The sequence below is a fragment of the Dendrobates tinctorius genome, unplaced genomic scaffold (genome assembly GCF_039654945.1).
Source record: "Dendrobates tinctorius isolate UK_male_01 unplaced genomic scaffold, ASM3965494v1 ptg000043l, whole genome shotgun sequence".
In the NCBI taxonomy this organism is placed as follows: Eukaryota; Metazoa; Chordata; class Amphibia; order Anura; family Dendrobatidae; genus Dendrobates; species Dendrobates tinctorius.
The window spans coordinates 26,778,757-26,805,643 of NW_027361711.1; the positions used below are offsets into that span (position 1 = coordinate 26,778,757).

General features: G+C 47.1%; 1 long non-coding RNA gene across 2 annotated transcripts in view; it reads right to left on the reverse strand.

The window, feature by feature from the left end:
- Nucleotides 1-20,250: 20,250 nt before the first annotated feature.
- Nucleotides 20,251-26,887, reverse strand: part of LOC141089027 (uncharacterized) — a 36,096-nt gene continuing 29,459 nt past the window's right edge. For both annotated transcript variants that reach the window (XR_012232148.1, XR_012232147.1), the window contains exons 2-3: nucleotides 21,258-21,668; nucleotides 20,251-20,742 (exon numbers count right to left, since the gene is read on the reverse strand). This is a non-coding gene — a long non-coding RNA (uncharacterized lncRNA). The remainder of the gene's footprint in view (nucleotides 20,743-21,257; nucleotides 21,669-26,887) is intronic.

The window sequence follows — 26,887 nt, forward strand, 5'->3', positions numbered from 1 at the left end:
TGCCCTCCCTCTCCTCCCCACTGCAAGGAATGTTAATTAGCTAATGGAAAAAATTTCCTTTGTCAGAGCTATGTGCGTGGATAAGTGTGGGAAATATTAAAGAAGCCATATCTCGGACCCAATCAGTGACAGAAAAATGAAAAGTACATTTCTGCGACGGCGCCGACCCAGATTCCTAGCCCATGTTTTTCACGGTCCAGGCACCAACAGCACCCGAGAAATGGGTTTCTCCTGAACCATGTGTAATGACTAGTCCGTGTGTCACGATTGGACTGGCGAGTAAACTGAGACCAGGGGCACCTTTCCTGGCCCTGACTCTAGGGGGCACCCTAACTCGCCCTGTTCCCCGGGATACCTCAGATGGCGAGGATGCCGGGGCCTCCGCCCTAGCCCTGTCTCCTAGCTTAGCCCTGTGCCTGTCCCCCTCCCCCCTCCCGGGGAAGAGAGGCACTACCGTGTACCGAAGTACACCAACCCGACAGACAGGGGAACGAGACAAGGGTAAAAGAAAATTCCACTCACAAATAATACTCTCACAAGCAACAGAGGTATACACCAGGGTGTGAAGGATGGGGGAAGAAAACAAAGCAGGAATGGATGAGGAATCTCCAAGCGTACAAACCACACAGTCATCGCACAATAAACTCCTCCAGCACTCCTAACACCAACTCCTTTCTCTCTCTCCAGATCCTTGAAGCAAAAGCTATCTCAGACAAAGATCTGGCCTGTGGACCTAGTTTTTATAAGAGAGAAGAGTGGTTAACCAAGCACAGCTGAAAGCAGGGATTTCCACATGGCCGATTAACCCCTGTCCTGCTGAAAGACACAAACACCCTTAATTTGCCGGAGAAGTGCTTCTTCTCAGCGGCAATGCAGGAGCCACAAGGCGCTGTGGTTCTCTGGCTCTATTCTGTCGCGGTAACCCCGTAACAGTACACCCCCTTCTACAAGGGACCTCCGGAACCTCAGGGCCTGGTTTATCCGGATGTGCCACATGGAAGGCCCCAACCAGTCTAGCCGCATGGACGTCAGAAGCTGGAACCCACATCCTCTCCTCAAGTACTGCAGTGACCGGCGAACAAAACGAGAGTCCAAGATCCTAGCAATCTGGAACTCCAGATTACCATCGACCATAACAGAAGAAGGTGGCAGGGGTGAAGGTCCAGCTGATGTCAAATATTTCTTGAGACGAGAACGGTGAAAAACATTATGAATTTTGAAAGTCGGTGGCAGAGCAAGGCGGAATGCTACCGGGTTGATGACGGCTAAGATTTTATAGGGATCAATAAACCTGGGGCCCATTTTCCAAGATGGAACCTTAAGCTTAATATTCTTTGTGGGCAACCACACCCAGTCACCAACACACAGGTCCGGACCCACCATACGTCTCCGATCGGCCACACTCTTATACTTGGAACCCATCTTTCGCAAATAATTATTCACCCCCTGCCATATGGTAGATATGGAAGAAGAAAACCGTTCCTCCTCCGGTAAACCAGAGGGGTGATCACAATTAAATGAACTAAACTGTGGATGGAACCCATATGCCCCGAAAAACGATTGTTAACTGCGAATTCAGCCAACGGTAAGTAGGTCACCCAGTCCTCCTGATTCTCAAACACAAAACATCTTAGATATGTTTCCAAATTTTGATTAATCTGTTGAGTCTGCCCGTTAGACTGCAGGTGGAAAGCCAACAAGAGTGACAAATGGATCCCAAGACGGTTGCAAAACGCCCTCCATAATTTGGAGACCAACTGCACCCCCCTATCTGAGACAATATCGGTAGGAACCCCATGCAGTCTGATTATCTCCCTGATGAAGACTTGCGCCAGAGTCTAGGCGTTAGGCAAGGCTGGTAGCGCAATAAAATGAGACATTTTACTGAACCTATCTACCACCACCAAGATTACAGTGTTCCCTGCAGATGCAGGTAAGTCAGTAATAAAATCAACCAACAAGTGAGTCCAAGGTCTGTTGGGGATCTCCAATGGTTGGAGAGCCCCAGATGATCACGCATGTGAAGTCTTAGAACGCGCACAGACATTGCAGGCGGCCACATACTCCCGAACATCCTTATGAGCACCTGGCCACCAAAAACGCCTAGTAAGTAGATCTGCGGTGGCCTTATTCCCCGGATGTCCAGCCAGCACTGTATCATGGTGTTCACTGAGGACTCTTAGACGAAGATTGAGCGGCACAAACAGTTTACCCAAAGGACAGGTAGCAGGGGAGTCCCCCTGTGCATCAGCAACCTCTCTTTCAAGATCAGAGCATATTGATGCCATCACTACCTCTTTTTGTAGAATAGGTACTGGTTTGCACTTATCGCCTCCCCCCCCGGAAAGTAGTGGGACAAAGCATCTGCTTTAACATTCTTGCTACCCGGCCTAAAAGTAACAAAAAAGTTAAACCTGGTAAAGAATAACGCCCATCTTGCCTGACACGGTGTAAGATGTTTTGCCAACTCCAAGTAAACCAGATTCTTATGATCAGTGATCACCATCACAGGGTGAACCGCTCCCTCCAAAAAATGACGCCACTCCTCAAATGCCAATTTGATAGCCAAGAGTTCTCTATTACCAATATCTTAGTTTCTCTCAGCTGGCGAAAGTTTTTTAGAGAAGTATGCACGTGTTGTGAGTTCATTTTTCCCTTCACCATTGAGGTCTGATGAACTCCCTCCTCTGGTGAAGGAAGGTAGTGAGGCTGATTACCAAACACATGGGCAGCTAGATGATGACTGGGTGGCTGGAATTGAGGACTGGATATAAGGCTGCCGACGCCCTTCTTCCTGGCTGGTGATTTTCCTGCTGGATTCTTGGAGACCAGTCTGATTCCTGCATCTCAAAGCTAAGTTTTTCTGCTCTGCTTTGTACTCTTCAGCTTTGTTTTGTTTTGCCTTGTTTTTTGGGAGTTCTGCCATCCCCGGCTGGGGGTGAGCTGAAATCCATTTTTGTCTCTGATCTGTTGATCTTTTGCTCTGTCTTCAGAATATACCTGAGTGCTGATATAGTCTTTTGAAGCCTAGCATCTTCAGGGCCTGTTTTTCCTATCAGTCGGTTGGCTCATTTTGATAGGGGTTTTGCGGATGGCAGACAGCAGCTTTCCAATCCTGTCCTATGTAGTTAGCTTGAGCCCCATCATTTGCTCAACCTATCTTTCTATCTGTGTTAGTGTTTTCATCTTGCTTCACCGTCATTATATGTTGGGGGCTGCCTATTGCTTTGGGGTCTGCTCTGGGGCAGTTTAGTTTTCCCCTTTCTGTCTTTAGGCTATGTAGTTCTCCGGCTGTGATCGAAGGGTCTAGGGCACCGTAGGAACCCCCCACGGCTACTGCTAGTTGTTGCGGATAGGTTCAGGGGTCTGCAATCCTATAGCTGCCAACCTCTCTGGTTTTTCTGGACTTAGCTGGTATTTTGTTTTTTCCTCCTTCGGTGACTCATCATAACATGCATGGTTGCCATTTACCAGGAGACGCACCCTGCAACAAAACAGCCCCCACTCCCACCTCGGATGCATCCACCTCTACGATAAAAAGCCGAGTGACATCAGGCTGAATAAGAATCAGCGCAGAAGCAAAACACCTCTTCAGTGTGTCAAACGCCTCCCTGGCTGGACTGGGCCACTTGGAGTAGTCTGTCCCCTTTTTGGTCATATCAGTGAGTGGTTTGGCTACTACCGAAAAGTTTTTATGAATTTTCGGTAGTAGTTGGCGAAAAAAAACCTTTGTAAGGCCTTCAAGTCCTCAGGACGATCCCATTCCAATAACGCCCGGACCTTCGCTGGATCCATAAGAAAACCGGTGGAGGATAATACATATCCAAGAAAAGGGATCTCTTCAACTGAGAACATACACTTCACTGGTTTGACATGCAACTTATTGTCACGTAGAATGTGGAGAACTTGCCTGACATGTTGCTGGTGTGATTCAAGGTCAGGTGAATATACAAGGATATCATCCAGGTAAATAACCACAAACCTGCCTACTAGGTGAGTGAAGATGTCATTAATAAAGTGCTGAAATACGGCGGGCGCGGTCGTCAATCCAAAAGGCATCACTAGAAACTCGTAGTGCCCCTCTGGCGTATTGAACGCAGTCTTCCACTCATCCCCCTCCTTAACGCGGATGAGGTTGTATTCCCCGCTGAGGTCCATCTTAGAGAACCATTTTGCTCCCACAATTTGATTAAAAAGGTCGGGGATCAGAGGTAGTGGATACGGATCACGGATCGTGATAGCATTCAGTTCCTGGAAATCCAGGCAAGGACGTAACCCCCCCATCCTTCTTCTTGACAAAAAAAACCCTGCAGCAAGGGGAGAAGTGGATGGTCTGATATGACCCTTAGCCAGGCTTTCCTTAATATAGTCCTTCATGTCCTGCCTTTCTGGACCTGAGATGTTATAAAGTCTGCTCTTGGGCAGCTCGGCACCATGGACCAGATTAATGGCACAGTCATAAGGACGATGAGGAGGAGGCTCTTGGCTCCCCTGCTCTGAAAACACATCCTCAAAGTCTGACAGGTAATGGGGCACGGACGGAGTACACACCCTTGCAAACCAGATACCCAAGCAGTGTCCTTAACAGTAAGTTGTTATGATTGAGTCACCGTAGGAGGCAGACACAAAAATAGAAGCTACGTCCAGAAAACCAGAGAAGTTGGCAACTATCAGATTGCAGACCCCTGAACCTATCAACACAACTAGCAGCAGCCGTGGGGGGTTCCTACGATGCCCTAGACCCCTCGATCACAGCCGGAGCGCTAAATAGCCTAAAGACAGAAAAGGAAATCTAAACTGCCCCAGAGCAGACCCCAAAGTAAAAGGCAGCCCCCAACATATAATGACGGTGAAGCAAGATGAAAAAACACTCACACAGATAGAAAGATAGGCTGAGCAAACAATGGGGCCCAAGCTAGCTAAACAGAACAGGAAAGGAAGGTTGCTGTCTGCAATCTGTTAAAACCCTATCAAAGACATAAGCCAACAAGCTGATATGAAAAAGACCCTGAAGCAGCTAGGCTTCAAAAACTAAATCAGCACTCAGGTATTTTCAGAAGACAGAGCTAAAGGAATTCAGCACACCCCAGCAGGGAATGGCATAAATCCAGAAAAACAAAGCAAAACAAAGTCTAAGCACAAATGCAAAAGGCCGAGCAGAAAACTTAGCTTTAGAGGAGCAGGAATCCAGACTGGTCTCCAAGGATCCCACAGAGAAATCACACGCAGGGCAGAAGGGCGTCGGCAGCCTTATATCCAGTCAGTAACTCGACTCAGCCAGTCATCATCATCAGACTCAGGTGTTTGATAATCAGGCTCACTACCTTTCTTTACCAGAAGAGGGAGTTCCTCGGGCCTCAGTAGTGAAGGGGAAAATGAACTCACAACAGTACCTCCCCCTTGAGGAGGGGTCACCGAACCCTCAACCATGCCACCAGGGCGATCAGGGTGAGCCCGATGAAAGGCACGCACCAATCTTTTGGCATGAATATCAGAGGCAGAGACCGAGGAATTATCCTCCTGACCCTAACCCTTCCAATTAACCAAATACTGGAGTCTCCGTCTAGCCAGACGGGAATCCAGTACTTTCTCTACCTCATATTCCATGTTACCTTCAACCAATACAGGGTCTGGAGGTGCCACCCCCGGAACAACAGGTTCAACAAACCTCTTCAACAAAGATTTATGGAACACATTATGGATTTTAAATGTGACAGGAAGAGCCAAACGAAAAGAGACCGGATTAATAATCTCCAAAATCTTGTAAGGTCCAATAAATCTAGGCTTAAACTTAGGAGAAGCCACCTTCATAGCAATATTTTTTGATGATAACCACACCATATCACCAACCTTAAACTGGGGACCAATGGTCCTATGTCGGTTGGAAAACCGCTGGGACTTTTCCTGGGAGAGAGATAACTTATCCACCACTTGGTCCCAGATCTGGTGCATTCTCTCAACCACAGTGTCAACACCTGGGCAGGCAGAGGGCTCCACCTGCCCTGAAGAAAATCGAGGATGAAACCCAAAGCTACAAAAAAAAGGTGACATCAAAGTGGCAGAACTAGCTCTATTATTTAAAGCAAATTCGGCCAAGGGCAAAAATGAAACCCAATCATCCTGATCAGCAGAAATAAAACATCTCAAATGTGACTCCAAGGTCTGGTTTGTTCTCTCTGTCTGTCCATTGGTCTGAGGGTGAAAAGCAGAGGAGAAGGACAACTGAATTCCCAGCTTGGAACAGAAAGTTCTCCAAAATCTAGACACAAACTGGACTCCTCTGTCAGATACAATGTTCTCAGGAATCCCGTGCAAGCGAACCACCTGTTGTAAAAGCAGGGGCACCAACTCAGAGGAAGACGGCAACTTAGGGAGTGGTACAAGATGAACCATCTTAGAGAACCTATCACAAATCACCCAAATAACAGTCATCCTTTGAGAGACAGGCATATCAGAGATGAAATCCATTGAAATATGGGTCCATGGCCTCTTGGGGACATACAAAGGCATCAACAACCCACTAGAGCGAGAACACGATTTAGACCGGGAGCACGTCCCACAGGACTGCACAAAATTCCTGACATCACGAGACAAGGAGGGCCACCAAAAGGACCGACTCACCAGATCTCTAGTACCAAAAATACCTGGATAACCAGCCAAAGCAGAGCAATGAACTTCAGACATCACTCTCTTCTTCCACTGGTCAGGAGCCTACAACTTTCCACTGGGACAATGCTCAGGTTTGTCCTCCTGGAACTCTTCCAGAGCACGTCTCAAATCGGGCGAGATGGCAGAAAGAACTACCCCTTCACCTAAGATGGTAGCAGGCTTGGTCACCACAGGAGAATCAGCAAAGAAGCTCCTAGAGAGGGCGTCTGCCTTGACATTTTTAGTTCCAGGAAGGAAAGAAACCACAAAATCAAAACGTGTAAAAAACAAGGCCCACCTAGCCTGTCTAGGGTTCAAGCGCTTAGCCGACTCTAGGTAAATCAAATTCTTGTGGTCAGTGAGGACCACGACTTGATGCTTAGCTCCCTCCAACCAATGTCTCCACTCCTCAAATGCCCATTTCATGGCCAACAGTTCCCGATCCCCACATCATAGTTACGTTCAGATGGAGAGAACTTTCGGGAAAAGAAAGCACAGGGATTCATTTTAGATGTTACAGGATCCTTTTGGGACAAAACAGCTCCTGCACCAATCTCAGAAGCATCCACCTCTACCTGGAACGGAAGTGAGACATCAGGTTGCCGCAAAACCGGGGCGGAGGTGAATCTTCGCTTCAGCTCCTGAAAGGAAGAAACAGCCTCCGGAGACCAATTTAACACATCAGCACCCTTCTTAGTCAAATCAGTCAATGGCTTGGCAATACTAGAAAATTTTGCTATAAATTTCCGATAAAAATTAGCAAAACCCAAAAACTTCTGGAGGGCCTTCAAAGAAGTGGGCTGAACCCAATCGTAAATGGCCTGTACCTTGGCCGGGTCCATTTCAATAGTTGACGGGGACAAAATAAATCCCAAAAAAGAAATCCTCTGTACTCCAAAAAGGCATTTAGATCCTTTGACATACAAGGAATTCTCCCTCAAGATCCGGAACACAGTCCGAATATGTTCCACATGAGAATCCCAATCCTTGGAGAAGATCAAAATATCATCCAGATAGATAATCAAAAATTTATCGACAAAATCTCGGAAAATATCGTTCATGAAGCACTGGAAGACAGAAGGGGCATTGGTGAGCCCAAAAGGCATCACCAGGTACTCAAAATGTCCCTCCGGAGTATTAAACGCTGTCTTCCATTCATCCCCATGCTTAATGCGAATAAGATTATACGCCCCCCTGAGGTCAACTTGGTAAACCAGCAAGCACCTTTAACTCTGGAGAATAGATCAGAAATCAGGGGTAACAGATACTGATATTGAACAGTAATCTTGTTGAGGGCACGATAATCGATACAAGGTCTTAATGATCCATCCTTTTTGGCTACAAAAAAAAAAACGGCACCTAAGGGTGACGAGGATGGTCTAATATGACCCTTCTCCAACGCCTCCTTAATATAGGATCGCATAGCCTCATGCTCAGGTACAGATAGATTGAAGAGCCGACCCTTGGGAAATTTACACCCCGGGCTCAGTTCAATTGCAGAGTCATAACTCCTGTGAGGAGGCAGAGACGCAGACTCATTCTCACTAAATACATCATAAAAGTCCGCCAAATAATCAGGAACATCATGCGACTGAGGAGAGGTGGAAAACACTGGAGCCTCACTAAAGGCACACCGACAACCCCAACTCACCACAGACACAGATTTCCAATCCAAAACTGGATTATGAATTTGTAACCAGGGAAACCCCAGAACAATAGTATCATGCAGATTATGCAACACCAAAAATCTGCAATTTTCTTGATGGTCTGGGGCGACCCGCATTACCACCTGGGTCCAAAACTGAGGTTTATTTTTAGCCAAAGGAGTAGCATCAATCCCCCTCAAAGGGATAGGCGTCTGCAGAGGTGTCATCGGAAATCCACAATGTTTAGCAAAATCCAAGTCCATTAGGTTTAGGGCTGCTCCCGAATCCACAAAAGCCTTGGCGGAAAATGTGGACAGGGAGCAGATCAGAGTAATAGCCAGAAGAAACTTAGGTTGAACACCACCAACAGAAAACGTGTGTGCAAAGCGTTTCTCTCGTTTAGGACAGACAGAAATAATATGCGAGGCATCTCCACAGAAAAAACACAACTTATTACGCCTTCTGAACTCCTGACACTGCTCTCTGGAAAAAACTCTATCATATTGCATAGGTTCAGACATTTGTTCAACAGGTGGCAACAGCTCTCGTGCAGCTTTGCGTTCGCGCAAACGCCGATCAACCTGAATGGCTAATGACATAGAATCGTCAAGACCAGAGGGAACAGGAAATCCCACCATAGTATCTTTTACGGCTTCTGACAACCCCTTCCGAAAGAGAGCAGCCAAGGCATTATCATTCCAGGTAGTAAGTACTGCCCACTTTCGGAATTTTTGACAGTACAATTCTGCAGAATCACGACCCTGGTTCAATGCCAGCAGGGTCTTTTCAGCCTGATCAATGGCATTAGGTTCGTCATACAACAACCCCAAGGCCTGAAAAAATGCGTTCACATTAGTCAGAATAGGATCATCTGGTTTCAAAGAAAACGCCCAAACCTGGGGATCGCCACGCATCAAAGAGATTACAATTTTAACCTGCGCGGAGCTCCCTGACGAGTTAGGCTTCAAGGCAAAAAGTAATTTACAATTATTTTTGAAATTCAAAAATTTAGACCGATCCCCAAAAAATACATCAGGTGTAGGAATCTTTGGTTCAGCAGCATGTGAATGAGCAAGGTAGGCGGAAATTCCCCGCACTTCCGCAGCGAGCTGCTCCACACGATCAGACAATTGCTTTATCTCCATTGAGAGAAAAAAAAAATTCCCCCTACGGCCTCAGAGATATAGAGGAAAAAATAAACACTTTTTTTTTTTTTTTACAATTCTTTCCTGCTATTGAGTACCCTAGCATCTGCGGTATGGCGGGTGATTCTGTTATGATTGAGTCACCGTAGGAGGCAGACACAAAAATAGAAGCTACGTCCAGAAAACCAGAGAAGTTGGCAACTATCAGATTGCAGACCCCTGAACCTATCAACACAAATAGCAGCAGCCGTTGGGGGTTCCTACGATGCCCTAGACCCCTCGATCACAGCCGGAGCGCTAAATAGCCTAAAGACAGAAAAGGAAATCTAAACTGCCCCAGAGCAGACCCCAAAGTAAAAGGCAGCCCCCAACATATAATGACGGTGAAGCAAGATGAAAAAACACTCACACAGATAGAAAGATAGGCTGAGCAAACGATGGGGACCAAGCTAGCTAAACAGAACAGGAAAGGAAGGTTGCTGTCTGCAATCTGCCAAAACCCTATCAAAGACATAAGCCAACAAGCTGATATGAAAAAGACCCTGAAGCAGCTAGGCTTCAAAAACTAAATCAGCACTCAGGTATTTTCAGAAGACAGAGCTAAATGAATTCAGCACACCCCAGCAGGGAATGGCAGAAATCCAGAAAAACAAAGCAAAACAAAGTCTAAGCACAAATGCAAAAGGCCGAGCAGAAAACTTAGCTTTAGAGGAGCAGGAATTCAGACTGGTCTCCAAGGATCCCACAAAGAAATCACACGCAGGGCAGAAGGGCGTCGGCAGCCTTATATCCAGTCAGTAACTCCACTCAGCCAGTCATCATCATCAGACTCAGGTGTTTGATAATCAGGCTCACTACCTTTCTTTACCAGAAGAGGGAGTTCCTCGGGCCTCAGTAGTGAAGGGGAAAATGAACTCACAACAGTAAGTACTCCATTTTATCACCTCCCGTGTCTGCCAATCAATTACCGGATTGTGCTCGGCGAGCCAAGGAAGTCCCAGTATTACAGGTGAGGGCAGGCCCTCAAGCATATAACAGCTTAACACCTCAGAATGTATGGCTCCCACCTGTAGTCGCCAGTCAAGGACCACCTACGTGAAATGCCCCTGCCTAAGAGGGCCGGAATCGATGGCTATAATGGGTATCGGTCTGGACAAGGTATGTGGGACGAGACCTTGGTCCCAGACGAACTTGGCATCTATCAAATTAATCCCCGCCCCACTGTCCAAGAAGGCAGATATGTCTACCTTATTTTCCCCCATGTACAAAATAGCTAGAAGAAAAAACTGCATCTTTCCCACCGAGGTTACGAGTGCACCCGAGTTGCCAACCTCCCCGCAACCCAAGCCCTCTAGTTTTCCGGTGGTTGTTTAAACAAATGACGGGTAGGACATGTGTTAACAAAATGACCTCTTTTGCCACAACAGAAACACTCCCCCCTTACGCCGAATTACTGTATGTTTGCTAGGTTGGGAAGCTGCACCCACCTGCATGGGTTCCACAGTGGGATCTGTACAGACCACGCTCAAACTTGGACTTCCCATCCCCAGAGGTGACTCCTTTTTTCTCTGGCTTAGACAGCGATCAACCCGGATCGCCAGAGACATGGCCGCCTCTAGGGAGTCAGGCGTCTCATAGAGAGCTAAGGCATCTTTTACCCTCTCAAAGAGACCCTCACAGAACTGATTACGGAGGGCCGTGTCATTCCACCTAGTGTCAATGGCCCACCGCCGGAACTCGGAGCAGTATTCCTCAGCTAGACGGTCTCCTTGCTGAAGTTGGCGCAGAGATGACTCAGCCAAGGAGATGCGATCAGGGTCATCATACACCATGCCCAAAGCCTGAAAGAAACCCTCTACTGTCTGGAGTGAGTGTGAGTCAGATGGGAGAGAGAATGCCCATGCTTGTGGGTCCCCCTGCAGGAGCGAGATAACAATCCTCACCTGTTGCTCCTCCGTACCGGAGGATACCGGACGCAGCCGGAAATAAAGTTTGCAGGCCTCAGGGAACACAACAAACTTGTCCTGCCCACCAGAGAACCTGTCTGGCAGCGCGACCTTGGGTTCAACAATGATTTGTCTGGATGACGCAATCCCCACACCAGATGTAACAGGGGGCTGTGAAACCACCGTGCTTAAATCTGCCACCTCCAAATTGAGCTGCTGCAACTTTCCTGTCAGCGCTGTGATGGGATCCATCATGGCTCAGAAAAAGGTTTTCGGTCTGAGATAATGTCACGATTGGACTGGTGAGTAAACTGAGACCAGGGGCACCTTTCCTGGCCCTGACTCTAGGGGGCACCCTATCTCGCCTTGTTCCCTGGGATACCTCAGATGGCGAGGATGCCGGGGTCTCTGCCCTAGCCCTGTCTCCTAGCTCAGCCCTGCGTCTGTCCCCCTCCCCCCTCCTGGGGAAGAGAGGCGCTATCGTGTACCGAAGTACACGAACCCGACAGACAGGGGAACGAGACAAGGGTAAAAGAAAATTCCACTCACAAATAAAACTCTCACAAGCAACAGAGGTATACACCAGGGTGTGAAGGATGGGGGAAGAAAACAAAGCAGGAATGGATGAGGAATCTCCAAGCGTACAAACCACACAGTTGTCGCACAATAAACTCCTCCAGCACTCCAAGAGGGCCTGTCACAGTAAGCGATATCGCTAGCAATATCGCTATAACGTCACTGGTTTTTGTAACGTTATAGCGATATTGCTAGCGATATCGCTATGTCTGATACTTACCTCCGACCGCTCCCCCGCTGGTTATTGCTGATCGCGCGAGAACGTCCTGGACTGTTTCTTGTCGTCAGCTTCCTGCTGGGGCTTCCTGCTGTGACGATGAGCGACGCGTGGACGCGGGCGGGATGACGTCAGGATCGCCTCGTCTGACAAGTAAGTAATGACCCCCGACCCCTGCGATGTCGCTGGTGAGATCTGCCTGTATGGCAGCTCACTAGCGACCACTTAGCGATGTACCAGCGATCCTGACCGCATCATATCGCTGGTCGGGATCGCTGGTACATCGCTAAGTGTGACAGTACCTTAACACCAGCTCCTTTCTCTCTCTCCAGATCCTTGAAGCAAAAGCTATCTCAGTCAAAGATCTGGCCTGTGGACCTAGTTTTTATAGGCGAGAGGAGTGGTTAACCAAGCACAGCTGAAAGCAGGGATTTCCACATGACCTATTAACCGCTGTCCTGCTGAAAGACACAAACACCCTTAATATGCCGGAGAAGTGCTTCTTCTCAGCGGCAATGCAGGAGCGTTTGTTTTGGCTGGGTGGGCTAGCAGGCAGTGAAGGAAGGGGTTTTATAAGTTGATTCGTCTGGCTGCAGCCAGGACTAATTATAATTCCCTCACTTCAGCGGCCTAATTGCCCATGCACAACAAGCAGCCTGTCCGGGGACTAATTATCCTCGGTGTAGTTCCCTGACTGACTTGATGGTAAGGGGGACGCCGGAGGGAAGCGGGATATACATAAATCCTGGCAGCTTGTAACATATTGTGGCAGTGGTGGGATAACTAAGATGAGCCCCCCTGAGCCTGTGATAGCCGTGTGCGGCCAAAGGTCACGTACCTCCATTCGTGACATATTGGTGTCAGCGGTGGGATCGTGACAGTTATTTTAATTTTTTTGCAGGAGACAATGGTGTCTGTGGAATGGATGATGTCATAGGTATGGTTTAATTAACAATCATTAAAGGAGTTTGTCATTCTTTCAATTAAAGGACTTTTTTCTGTGTGTGTGTTTTTATACAATATGACTATGGGGTTATTAATGGGGGAATCTTAGAGTTTCTCTCCATTACTAACCTCCTGGCTTGATGTCACCTGACAATACAAAGGTAACATCAACCCCCCAACTATAACCCCGCTTGCCACCACTACATTGCAAGTAGGAAGAGCAAGGCTAAGTGCCAGAATTGGCATATCTTATAGATGCGCCTTTTCTGGGGCGGCTGAAAGCTGATGTTTTTAGCCTGGGGGGGACAGTATCCACTGTCCCTTCCTAGGTTATTTAATATCAGTCCACAGTTGTCTGCCTAGCCTTTGCTGGTCATTAATTATAGGGGGACCTTACGTCAATTTTTTGGGGGGTCCCCCATTTTAACAACCAGTAAAGGTTAAGTATACAGCTGTGACATTAATAGCCTGGGAAGCTCCATGGGCATTACCCCCTTCCAAGGCTATAAACATATGCCCCCAGCCGGCTTGTCCTCTGCTGCTTAAGAAAATTAAACAGGTGCCCACACCATTTTTTTCAGAAAAATAATCTTTTTAGAATTAAATACATGTACAGCAAGCTACACATGTGTGGCGCCCCTGAGGGTTCAGTCGCCACAGAGGTACTGCACCTCATCCAGAGGTGTAGTATCCCACTATCCAGGTACAATGGAGACACCTGACCACACTCAGACATCTGCATCACACACACTTAGAACAGCAGGGCACACTATATGACCTCTACTTGGTTCATGAAAGGTGTTGGGAGGTGGGTGGAGCTTAGGTTTAGAACGGGAGAACTGTAGGAAGTTAGGACAGTTCCCCTAAGGGGAAGGAAGTGGAAGGACGTATTTGGAGCAGCTCCTAGTCAGGAGGATCTGCAGGATGGAGTAGCTTTGAAAGGAAGTTCCCTGAAGGGGAAAGGGGTTCTCCCAGAGGCATGGGTGGAGAGTGCTCCTCATGGGGCTTGTTCCACGCTGATGGACGTCAGGTGGGGAAGAATCCAGGTTGCAGAAGGGTCTCGGCCCCTAGCCTAGTGGAGTGGCCATCAGGACTCAGCTAGAAAGCCGATAGCTGTGGCAACTTTAGGGGCCATAGCCAACTACAACAGTTATCTTCTCCGGAAAGGCAGCCAGAAAGGATCAAGGAAACATAGTGGGTCACGTTGTCCAACAAAATTTGTGGCAGCTGGCCTGTGACACTGACTGTGAGGTGCTGGAAGGGAAGGCAAGTGGAAAGCAGCACTGTGGAGACGGCCAGGGAAGGCACATATTGAAGGGAGTGCTGGAAAGGTGTACTTCATTAATCTAGGAGTTGACTGAGCCCCTCACCTGAAGAACATGGTACTGAAGCGGGCATCTGTGTGCACCAGAAACTGTGAGTAAAGCTTTGGAACTGCACTCCACTGTGTCCTTTGAATTCTTGCCTCAACACTTACTCAGCACTGCTATATCAACATCAGCAACCATTGCATCATTAATCAAACACAACTGCCCTGGGACAACAGCTCTGACTGTGGAGAGCTATTCCAACACTGCTGCGTCACACCATCAGTCCCAGAGGATCTGCACTGCAGCGCTGGTCACTATTGATCAGATACCACAGGTGGCGTCACGAACACTTAATACAAAAACTCTTTATTTCTAATTCCCTTGTAAATACTCCCCTTCCATTGGAGCCCCAGGGCCACGGACCAGGCCACAGCCGCAGTGACACTGCCCCTTTAAGAAGCGGCCCAGTACTGAGTATTTCCCCACTGCCCTGATGGACGCTCCACACTCCACATGCACTGTACTAATTGTATATGTCACTGACATCTATATAGCTATCTATTCTATTCTAACCTGTCACGCTGTAATGTTACTCATGAATTGCCAGCTTTTCATCTATCTATCTACAGTTGTTGCCAAAAGTATTGACACCCCTGCAATTATGTCAGATAATACTCAGTTTCTTCCTGAAAATGATTGCAAACACAAATTCTTTGGCATTATTATCTTCATTTAATTTGTCTTAAATGAAAAAACACAAAAAGAATTGTCCTAAAGCCAAATCTAATATATAAAGCTCAAAGTGTGTGTGTGTATGTGTGTATGTATGTATGTATGTATGTATGTATGTATGTGTGTATGTGTGTGTGTGTGTGTATGTTTGTATGTCCGGGATAGGCATCCGCACCGTCGCAGCTACAGCCACAAAATTTGGCACAGTCACATGTCTGGACCCCGAGAGCATCCTAGGCTATGCTGTGAGGCGAAATTTTAACCCCGCGCGTTCCAATTCACCAAACAATTTTGCCCCTATCTACATACTGGGGGAAAAAGTGTGTGCGCGTCAAACCCCGCCCCTCATTATTATGTCATAATGCCCCTATTTGCATACTGGGGAAGCAGTGTGTGCGTATCAAGCCCCGCCCCTCATTATGATGTCCCAATGGTTGCCATGGCGACGCTGATGTCATAGGTTGCAAGCCCTGCCGCCGCTCATTATGATGTCATAATGGTTGACTATGGGATGGAGGATGTGTGATGGGTATATGGGCACCGGACTATGGGATGGAGGATATGTATGATGGTTATATGGGCACGGGACTATGGGATGGCGGATATGTATATGGGCACGGGACTATGGGATGGAGGATGTGTGATGGGTATATGGGCACTGGACTATGGGATAGAGGATATGTTTTATGGGTATATGGGCACGGGACTATGGCATGGCGGATATGTATATGGGCACGGGACTATGGGATGGAGGATGTGTGATGGGTATATGGGCACTGGACTATAGGATGGAGGATATGTATGATGGGTATATGGGCACGGGAATATGAGATGGCGGATATGTATGATGGGTATATGGGCATGGGACTATGGGATGGAGGATATGTATGATGGGTATATGGGCATGGGACTATGAGATGAAGGATGTGTGATGGGTATATGGGCACTCGACTATGGGATGGCGAATATGTATGATGGGTATATGGGCATGGGACTATGGGATGGAGAATATGTATGATGGGTATATGGGCATGGATCTATGGGATGGAGAATATGTATGATGGGTATATGGGCATGGGACTATGGGATGGAGGATGTGTGATGGGTATATGGGCACTCGACTATGGGATGGAGGATATGTATGATGGGTATATGGGCACGGGCCTATGGGATCATGGATATGTATGATGGGTATATGGGCACGGGACTATGGGATGGAGGATAATTATAATTTTCTATAACTAACCACAGTTAGTTACTATGCCCGGGCACTTCTAAGGTGGCCAGCAATGAGTCCAGACCTGAATCCCATAGAACACCTGGGGAGAGATCTAAAAATGGCAGTTTGGAGAAGGCACCCTTCAAATATCAGGGACCTGGAGCAGTTTGCCAAAGAAGAATGGTCTAAAATTCCAGCAGAGCATTGTAAGAAACTCATTGATGGTTACCGGAAGTGGTTGGTCGCAGTTATTTTGGCTAAAGGTTGTGCAACCAAGTATTAGGCTGAGGGTGCCAATACTTTTGTCTGGCCCATTTTGGGAGTTTTGTGTGAAATGATCAATGTTTTGCTTTTTGCTTCATTCTCTTTTGTGTTTTTTCATTTAAGACAAATTAAATGAAGATAATAATACCAAAGAATTTGTGTTTGCAATCATTTTCAGGAAGAAACAGAGTATTATCTGACAGAATTGCAGGGGTGTCAATACTTTTGGCCACAACTGTATATCTCGATCATCTATCTATCATTTATCTATGAATGCATATATACACTTGTGCTCAAAAGTTTACATACCCCGGCAGAATTTTTGCTTTCTTTGCCTTTTTTCAGAGAATATGAATGACTAGCTGAAGAGCCCGGCGCAGCCCGGACATAGTAACTAACTGTGGTTAGTTATAGAAAATTATAATTATCCTCCATCCCATAGTCCCGTGCCCATATACCCATCATACATATCCACGATCCCATAGGCCCGTGCCCATATACCCATCATACATATCCTCCATCCCATAGTCGAGTGCCCATATACCCATCACACATCCTCCATCCCATAGTCCCATGCCCATATACCCATCATACATATTCTCCATCCCATAGATCCATGCCCATATACCCATCATACATATTCTCCATCCCATAGTCCCATGCCCATATACCCATCATACATATTCGCCATCCCATAGTCGAGTGCCCATATACCCATCACACATCCTTCATCTCATAGTCCCATGCCCATATACCCATCATACATATCCTCCATCCCATAGTCCCGTGCCCATATACCCATCATACATATCCGCCATCTCATAGTCTCATGCCCATATACCCGTCATACATATCCTCCATCCTATAGTCCAGTGCCCATATACCCATCACACATCCTCCATCCCATAGTCCCGTGCCCATATACATATCCGCCATGCCATAGTCCCGTGCCCATATACCCATCAAACATATCCTCTATCCCATAGTCCAGTGCCCATATACCCATCACACATCCTCTATCCCATAGTCCCGTGCCCATATACATATCCGCCATCCCATAGTCCCGTGCCCATATACCCATCATACATATCCTCCATCCCATAGCAGTGCCCGTATACCCATCACACATCCTCCATCCCATAGTCCCGTTCCCATATACCCATCATACATATCCTCCATCCCATAGTCCGGTGCCCATATACCCATCACACATCCTCCATCCCATAGTCAACCATTATGACATCATAATGAGTGGCAGCAGGGCTTGCAACCTATGACATTAGCGTCGCCATGGCAACCATTGGGACATCATAATGAGGGGCGGGGCTTGACACGCACACACTTTTTCCCCCAGTATGTAGATAGGGGCAAAATTGTTTGGTGAATTGGAACGCACAGGGTTAAAATTTCGCCTCACAACATAGCCTAGGACGCTCTCGGGGTCCAGACGTGTGACTGTGCCAAATTTTGTGGCTGTAGCTGCGACGGTGCGGATGCCTATCCCGGACATACAAACATACACACACACACACACACATACACACATATATACATACACACATACACACTTTGAGCTTTATATATTAGATAACACCAAAACTTTTTCTCCACTCATCCACAATTACCACAAAAGACTTCAACCTGTCATTGATGTTAGAGGGGGCATTACACGGTATTAAGAAATGGGGTATGTAAACTGTTGATCAGGGTCATTTGGATGTTTTGGGTTGTCATTATGATTTATAAGGAGAAAACACAGTAGTCTGACAATAAATGGCTTCACCCAACCACTATCCATTAGTGCAGAAAAAGTTTTGGTGTAATCTATAATAATAAATGCCCTAAGCAGCTTCCGGTTGTAACAACTTCCGTCCAGTTGTAACCGGTAACGTCACCGCACACCTCTTTCCATGTTAACCCTCAACACACCACTCCTCCTCAACACACACACTCCTCTCACCTTTCACTCCACATACGACCCTTTCTCTCACTCCGTCTCTCATACTCACGCCGTCATCGCCGCTGATCCACGATCCCCGACATCTTCTTCCGCCGGCGCCATTTTGGATCCCGACGGCATCCACGCCGGCGACATGTTCCTGCGGCGACGCTATTTTGGATCGGCGAAATCCCGCGATACTCAAGATGGCGTCGCCGCAAGATCATGTCGCCGGCGAGGACAACGTGGGGATCCAAAATGGCGTCGGCGAAAACTCGCGAGATTTTGCCGACGCCATTTTGGATCCCGACGTCGTCCACATGTTCTTCCGGCGACGCCATCTTGATTATCGCGGGATTTCACGATACTCAAGATGGCGTCGCCGCAAGAACATGTCGCCGGCGTGGACAACGTCTGGATCCAGGATGGCGCCGGCGGAAGAAGATGTCGGGAATCGTGGAGCAGCGGCGATGACGGTGTGAGTGTGAGAGACGGAGTGAGAGAAGGGGTCGTATGTGGAGTGGACGTGAGTGGAGATGGTGAAAGGTGAGAGGAGTGTGTGTGCTGAGGGTTAACATGGCAAGAGGTGTGATGCTATCGCATCCTCCAGATGCGATAGCATCGGGCCATAATCTAGTTATTCATATTCTCTGAAAAAAGGCCAAGAAAGCAAAAATTCTGCCGGGTATGTAAACTTTTGAGCACAACTCTATGTGTATGTTTTGAAGAATACTTCCTTTGAAAATGATGTGTAAATGACAGAGAACTGCTTTATGTAAAAGCTCACATTAAAATCGCATTGTAATCGGATAGCAATCACACTGCATTTTGATTTAAATCATATGCTAGGTGTTAAAAATTGGATTGTACTTGCATGAAAAACACATGACACTTACATTACACTCGTCCGACTTTGCAGGAACGAAATCGGACCGATTTTAAAATCGCTAGTGTGGCTGGCTCCAACCTCACCCTGTGTTCAACATCCAGGTGGGCTAACATGTGACTGCATGCATGCGTTTTGCCTACTTGTGGTCACATGCCAAATGCTCTCACCTGGCTTCTTTCAATAGAAGTGAATTGAAAGAAACCAAGGAGTGGGCATGTGAATTACAAATCACATACATGCAGTCACTTGACCCCCCCACCTGCATGGGGAATACAGAGAATTTTGACAGTGTGACATCACATAGTCACAGTTCGTCATTCTTCAATCCAGACAACCTTTTCTTCTTAGACCAGACAACGCCTCTAATGTTTATGCAGTATCCATTCTCCTAAAGATCACATTTTAATAAACATGGAATGTAAAAAACCAAGTTTGCAGATAAAATTTGAATTATAAATATAAACTGTAGTGGGGTTTTTGTGCTTACCATAAAAATCCTGTAGAAAAGATCCATGTTGTGAAATTTAAAATTCACAGCATGACATCAAACAAAACCTATTTATAGAGTTAATTGTCTAATCACACCAACTACCTGATAGTAATTACTTTATGATCACTCCATAATAAAAAAACAATCTCATAAACCAATAAATTACGATAAAACAAGAATGCAATTATATGAAAATCTCTTAAATCCATATTTTATTCACAACAGAACATTGATGGAACATAAATGGCGAGAGCATATCTCCGAAAAGTTGGGACATGGGCATATCTACTGTTGTGTAGAATCCCTCTTTTCTAACAAAACTTTATAAAAGTTTGGGAAGTGAAAAGACCAATTGATGGAGTTTTGGGAGAGGAATGGTTTTTTCAATTTTATGGCATAAAGGATTTTAGATTCTCGACAGTAGTAGGTCTTCATTGCTGGGTCCATAATTTCATAATGCGCCAAATGTTTTCTATTCATGAAATATTTGGCCAACAAGCAGCCAGTTTATCACCCAAATTCTTGTTCGGCAAAGTGGCAAAGCCATGCTCTTGTTATGCTATTGGATGTACAGTGGCTTGTAAAAGTTTGGGCACACCTGGTCATAATTGCCATTATTGTGAACAGTTACGCAAGTTGAAGATGAAATTATCTCTAAAAGGCCTAAAGTTAAAGATGAAAACTTGGCACTCAGAATCTCTAGAATATTTTTTTGGATGTTGTAATGCAGCCAGAAAATAAAAGACGTTTCGGCCTCACTGGCACTTCATCAGTAGCTATAAGTAAAAAAATAAATACAGCATATAATTGACAATGAAAAATATATCAATGAAAATTACAGTAAAAACATAAATAAAATGAAGTATATACAGGATTGGGCAATCTAGAATGACAAAGTAATATCTAGACATAAGGTCATGTCAGAATTGAACAGTAAGATACGCTTAATGTGGCTTGAAACTACCATTACATTGAACACACAAAAAAAAAAGAGACATACTAGACTGCAGTATAGTAGTTAATCGCATTCAGTGTGATAGTAGAAGTGACACCATAGTCTAAAAAGGTAAATAAGCGGAGATAAGGACACCAGACTAAATATACATAAATTGGAGGGCATAGTAAAAAAGATGAAATAGGAGGCCTACCACTTTAAATGTGCCTGGTCATGCACTAGGCGCTGGGCATGGAGCCTGAATCAAATAGTACCTAGTGAAGGAAATAACTAGCCAAAAATTGGTCTAAAGCAATGAAAGTACAGATTTCGGTATGGAAGAGGTTACAGGCTCACCTGGATAGGTGGGGGTGCCGTGCGGACATCAGCGACCCAGAATCCACTGTTGGTCAGCTGTGACAGAACATGTAGGGAGCTCTGTATAAGTGAGGAAGGGGCGGGACTAACAATTTGCTAGGACCAATGGCAGTCAGTAGGAAGTGAGGGCTTGTGTTCCAGCAGCCATATTGGAGCCCAATAATGAATAAGAGGAGGATTTCCTGTAATCAGAGTGAGGTCTGGGAGGCACGATGTGTTCCAGCGGCCATCTTAGAAGTGCAGAAGTATTCTGAGGCTCATTACAGCGATCCATTAGAGTAGGATAGGTGGTGGCTACTATTCACTATTCAGTGTGGAGAATGGTGTTAAATGAAGAGGAGAGTCAGAGGACAAGGATCCAAATGGAACAGATAGTCAATATAGGCGGCTCTGAAAAATGATAAGAGACAATTAGTAATCGGCATGCAACAGAATAATATCAGGAAAATATACAAAATGAGGAAAATACATGGAAAACAGGTAATTTACAGTATGCATTAGACAAATGCTAGTAAATCATAATCGCGGTTTAATCCGCGTGGTGTTAAGGTACCCAACGTGTGAATCCAATATGCTTCATGCATTTTGAGGGTTTTTATGCGGTCACCCCTTCTCCTAGGTGGTGCTCCCTGTTGAATTACCTGAAAACGAAGTTGGGAAATTTTGTGATTATGGGTAATGAAGTGATAAGGAATGGGTAACAAGTTTGTGCATCTGATTGTGGACTTGTGCTTAGAAATTCGATCTTTCACAGGTTGGGTGGTTTCACCTACATAAGCAAGTCCACATGGACATTTGATCAAACAACATGTGAGGTATCGCAGGTTGAGAAATCCCTGATTTTGAAGGCTTTGCCTGAGTGTGGGTGGTGAATTACATCCCCCTTAATAACACTAATGTCATAGTCACGTATGTCTGGACGCAGATGATACCGCAAGGCGGACCCATAACACACGTGACCCTGGATACAGCGCCTCCAGTGGCGAATTTAAATAATAAGGGGGACCTGGGTAACATTAACAATGGTGGGCCCTGCGATAGGGAATGGGGACATGGAGACCTCCTGTACTCCCCTTAGCCAGTGTCCCTGCACTCCTCACATTCCCTATACAGGCTCCGCACCTGTCGCCGCACGCGAACCTTAAACCCTTGCTCGCCCTGACCCTAAACCCTCACTAGGGAATCGGTCGGTGCAGAGACTAATCCCACCACTGCACTAGAGACACAAAAGGAAAGAAGACAATACAGGGGAAGCACCACTTAGCTTGATGCTCTGTGCTTATGCTCCTGCAACAGAGCCCCACCACCTGCGTGCGTCTTCTCCTCCACCCGGATCCATCACCATCCTGGATCCTACACCATAGTGCAGTCTTGGAGCAGAGTCCATCACCAGTTGCAGCAGTCCAGTCACAGAGTCCCAAGGATGAGTCAGCCTCTGCCAAGAATCTAAGCATGCTTGAGTCCAGCTCTCGGCAACCAAGTCGAGCATGCCGAGTGCAACTCTCTCCATAGTCGCCACTCCACCAAGCCATGCACGCACTTCCCGCCGACACCATAAACTGCGACTCCTCCACGCCATGCCAGCAATTCCTGCAGACACCATTAGCTGCCACTCATCTCCTCTGGCTGACTGCTCAGGACTCCTCTTCAGCTCCATCCTTCCACCAGGCTCTCACAAACTTAGAATCAATGAATGAATCAATATCACCAGCAGTGATTGCACACCCTGAGACTCACTTATAGAGCCCCACACCTGATTCATAATTACGTGCACATTAAACCTAAAGTGCGATACCACTAACCACCACCGTGGACAGTCAAGTCACTTGGCACTTGCCAAAGTAAAAAAAGTTCACCCTGTGCAATTTAAAACTGTCAGATCAAATTCAGATCATGACAGTACCCCCTCCTTAATGAGGGGCCTCTGGACCCTCAAGACCACCCCTCATTAGGGAAACACCTACAGCAGGGACGCCCAGATCCTGAGTTCACTCCACCACTACCTGAATTCAGGTTTATGACAAACACACCGCTGGTATTGGCAATAAAGTTCATTTTGGAGGCACCACTCATCTCCACAGCGCCGACCTGGGGAACGAGTTTATGTATGTGTATGTTTGTTATGAGCTGATCAGGCTCCACAACACACTTCCACAAGATGTTTTTTGGTGGCACCCATACACGCTCGTTCACACACAGGTCCAGACCTGAACGTTCATTGTACACATTTGTTTGTCATAATGGTTGAACTCATTCTGGACTCAACAACAGAGGCGTCCCCCTGTGTCACCACACTCACACCCCCGCTATTCACCACGGGACACCACTGTCCAACCCTCTTTACCATGAGGTCTACGCCTCCCAGGGTTGGTTAATGGCGAGGGTTGAGATTTGTCCCTACTCCCCCCCAGCACACCTGCTGCTCACACCAGGAGGAGAGGGGACCGGATATGGAGGAACATCAACTCGCTGGTCACCTCCATACGACCAGGAGGGGGCGGCATTAAAGATTTGGCGTGAGCCCCGCAGACTCTACACCAGTCTGTTCATCACTGGAACGCACCCCTTCACCTCGGGGAACACCAAGCAGCTCCGTGGGGCACCATTCCTCCCACCTGCCTGGGTACGCCCGCGGGCATGAGCAAGTCCCCCTGCCCAGCAGCGACTCTAGGGGCTTTTAGCCAGATCACAGCAGCCATTTTTTTTTTTTTTCTCAGCAGAGGCCCCAGACCCAGATAACTGCTGCTGCAGCGGCTTAAACACATCACGCCGCTCCCAGTCACCTCAGTGAAGCCCAGCAGCAACTGCTCACAGGTCACCACATGGCCAAAGGCCCCAGACCCTGACAATTACTCACAGGTCTCCACATGGCCAAAGGCCCTAGACCCTGACAATTGCTCACAGGACTCCACATGGCCAAAAGCTCACCAGAAAAAAAAAAACTGTAGGGCTGGTGATAATGTCATAGTCACGTGTGTCTGGACGCAGATGATACCGCAAGGCGGACCCATAACACACGTGACCCTGGATACAGTGCCTCCAGTGGCGAATTTAAATAATAAGGGGGACCTGGGTAACATTAACAATGGTGGGCCCTGCGATAGGGAATGGGGACAGGGAGACCTCCTGTACTCCCCTGAGCCAGTGTCCCTGCACTCCTCACATTCCCTATACAGGCTCCGCACCTGTCGCCGCACGTGAACCTTAAACCCTTGCTCGCCCTGACCCTAAACCCTCACTAGGGAATTGGTCGGTGCGGAGACTAATCCCACCACTACACTAGAGACACAAAAGGAAAGAAGACAATACAGGGGAAGCACCACTTAGCTTGATGCTCTGTGCTTATGCTCCTGCAACAGAGCCCCACCACCTGCGTGCGTCTTCTCCTCCACCCGGATCCATCACCATCCTGGATCCTACACCATAGTGCAGCCTTGGAGCAGAGTCCATCACCAGTTGCAGCAGTCCAGTCACAGAGTCCCAAGGATGAGTCAGCCTCTGCCAAGAATCTAAGCATGCTTGAGTCCAGCTCTCGGCAACCAAGTCGAGCATGCCGAGTGCAACTCTCTCCATAGTCGCCACTCCACCAAGCCATGCACGCACTTCCCGCCGACACCATAAACTGCGACTCCTCCATGCCATGCCAGCAATTCCTGCAGACACCATTAGCTGCCACTCGTCTCCTCTGGCTGACTGCTCAGGACTCCTCTTCAGCTCCATCCTTCCACCAGGCTCTCACAAACTCAGAATCAATGAATGAATCAATATCACCAGCAGTGATTGCACACCCTGAGACTCACTTATAGAGCCCCACACCTGATTCATAATTGCGTGCACATTAAACCTAAAGTGCGATATCACTAACCACCACCGGGGACAGTCAAGTCACTTGGCACTTGCCAAAGTAAAAAAGTTCACCCTGTGCAATTTAAAACTGTCAGATCAAATTCAGTTCATGACAACTACTACATTGGTTGCAGTTGAGGCATGGGAAGGTACAAGATTTTGGTTTATGTAAGAACCGTTGGGTAGATGGAGTCAAATTCCTGTGTATGTCTGCTTTAACCAATTTATCCCGTAAGTTGGCCGCCCTTTTAAAACAAGGGAGAAAAGGTTGTTTAAACTCGGCAATATCTGGGTGCGCCTCTTTGAGTAAATGCCAATGTTGACGGATGGAACGATGTAGTTTGTATGCAAAGGGGTATACGTATGTACAAATGGTATATGTTTACTGGAAGTATTATGAGTTCTGGGGGTTTCTTGGTTGGATTTGGTCAATACATGCTCAGGATAGCCCCTCTCACTGAATTTGATACGCATTTCACTGAGACGTGTTGATTGTAAAGTTTCATCTGTTACAATTAGAGTTGAGCGATACCGTCCGATACTTCAAAATATCGGATCGGAATGGATCGGCCGATCTTTAAAAAAAGTATCGGTATCGCCGATGCCGATACCGGAAGTCCCATTCAAGTCTGTGAGACTTCCGGTATCGGAATTGGAAAAACCCTTTCCTGCCCTTGTACAGCCTCTCGGGGGTCTGTACGGGCCTTCCGGGGGTCTCTGCCGGCCTGCCGGGGGGCTGTGCCGGCCTGCCGGTGGGCTGTGCGGACTGCCCGGGGTCTGTACCGGCCTGCCGGGGGGCTGTGCCGGCCTGCCGGTGGGCTGTGCGGACTGCCCGGGGTCTGTACCTGCCTGCCGGTGGTCTGTGCAGGCTCCGGGGAGGCTGTGCCGGCCTGCCGGGGGGCGGTGCCGGCCTGCCGGGGGTTTGTGCAGGCTCCGGTAGTCTGTGCAGGCATCGTCCGATGGGACTACAAGTCCCATCGGGCGATGCCTGCTACCATGACAGTGATTGACACATTAGCCAATGATGGGACAGTAGTAGTTTGTAAAGTTTCATCTGTTACAATTAGAGTTGAGCGATACCGTCCGATACTTCAAAATATCGGATCGGAATGGATCGGCCGATTTTTAAAAAAGTATCGGTATCGCCGATGCCGATACCGGAAGTCCCATTCAAGTCTGTGAGACTTCCGGTATCGGAATTGGAAAAACCCTTTCCTGCCCTTGTACAGCCTCTCGGGGGTCTGTACGGGCCTTCCGGGGGTCTCTGCCGGCCTGCCGGGGGGCTGTGCCGGCCTGCCGGTGGGCTGTGCGGACTGCCCAGGGTCTGTACCTGTGTTAAATATAAAAAAAAAAATAATAAAAAAAAAAATACTACATACATACATACTACATATATAAAACATGCATGCTACATACATACTACATGCATGCTACATACATACTACATGCTACATATATACTACATGCATGCTACATACATGCTACATGCTACATACATACATACTACATACATACTACATGCATGCTACATACATACTACATGCTACATACATACTACATACATACTACATGCATGCTACATACTACATGCTACATGCATGCCACATACATACTAAATGCTACATACATACTACATACATACTACATGCATGCTACATACTACATGCATGCCACATACATACTACATACATACTACATATATACTACATGCATGCTACATACATACTACATGCTACATGCATGCTACATACATACTACATATA